We start from the raw sequence: 1,340 nt of genomic DNA, 5'->3' as shown, positions 1-1,340 counted from the left end.
GGCAACTACGTGTAAAATGTCCGCATTAAGAAACGACTTATTGCCTGTAATTCCCAACTTTAGTATGAGGGTAAAAAAGGCAGTTACTAAACATCTTTACAAACACTGATACGAAATGAGGGGATTGGAATGGTCAACAAAAAAAGAAAAATGACAATTAGGCAATAAAAAGACACATTTCTGTTACCTTGACATTGGTGCTAAAGAAACAGTGAGTTGCACTGGAGACCTCTGATTCTCTCTCTTAATCCCTGTTATTGAGCACCCCTAACTTTTCTTTCACTAGGAAACCTGTCGTTCCCACCAGCACTCCTCCAATGTTTAAACAGTATTGAGAATCAGCGACAGGTGTGAAAGGAGGAAAGGTGTGCCTCGCAGACACGTCAGCAGGCACAGGTGCAGCCAGGATGGCCTCATCAGAGGGCCAGGGGTATAGCTCAGTGGTAGAGCATTTGACTGCAGATCAAGAGGTCCCTGGTTCAATTCCGGGTGCCCCCTTCGTTTATTTTATAGAAAGCAATTTTTAAAAGGCTAGACTGTTCACTGCCAAAATGTGGGATTTGTTTAGACATATTACTTACTCTCTTTCAGCTGCTCTGAATGAAATGAAATATCAGGTCACCAGATTCCTTTCTGTTCCTTCCAGGACATTCTTTGCAGCCTCGGACTGGCCTGCAGGGCAATGCCCTTGATTCTAGAATGGGCGCGTTTTTTTGACCAGAATAGACTACTTTTTTTGGGCAGATTTCATAAGTCACTACACTACTTTTAACAAATGCTGCTAAGCAAATATTGAACAAATTAATTATTTGCTAAATATTTGACCAATAATGCCTCCTTGAGGAGCCTCAGTCCTTTCTGGATAGTAATGAATGATTGTGGGCCACTTTTTCATTGGTTCCTGGGCCGATTTTATGCCCCAGACCAACCCTGTCTCTGTGATTACCACCAGAGTCCTGAGATACTTCCTTTCAGATATCACAAGTTGCTCCATGGCTGCTGTTACTCTGGCTAGCTCTGTTTTCCTTTGAATTCTGGTACTTGTAGTCCTGTGTTTGTAAATGAAAAGGTAAAGCTACAAGAGCTATACCCTGCTCCCCTATCCAGCCCAGCCCCTCTGCTACCCCAGCTCCATTACTTGTAACCCCCTGGATGCCTTGCAGATGGAGGGGGGATGGTGTGTGTGTGTGTTTTTCTCAGTGATATAAGAGGGTGGTCCCTTGATTGTAAATTGTTGCCTTCCCATGCACCGGGTTGGGCAACTTTTCATTTGTTTGAGCTGGCACATCATGCACCTGATTGGTGCTACTAGAAGGATGCAGGACAGGTGTCCCTTGATT

The 1,340-nt window shown here is 44.0% G+C and overlaps 1 non-coding gene across 1 annotated transcript; it reads left to right on the top strand.

The window, feature by feature from the left end:
- Positions 1 to 426: 426 nt before the first annotated feature.
- On the top strand, positions 427 to 498 carry TRNAC-GCA (transfer RNA cysteine (anticodon GCA)). Its single transcript has one exon. It is a non-coding gene; the product is annotated as a tRNA-Cys (tRNA).
- Positions 499 to 1,340: the final 842 nt, after the last annotated feature.

The sequence above is a fragment of the Ambystoma mexicanum genome, chromosome 1p, assembly GCF_040938575.1.
Source record: "Ambystoma mexicanum isolate Mex_15411 chromosome 1p, UKY_AmexF1_1, whole genome shotgun sequence".
Lineage (NCBI taxonomy): Eukaryota > Metazoa > Chordata > Amphibia > Caudata > Ambystomatidae > Ambystoma > Ambystoma mexicanum.
The sequence above is the reverse complement of the archived record's forward strand: the minus strand, read 5'-3'. Positions and strand labels throughout refer to the sequence as shown.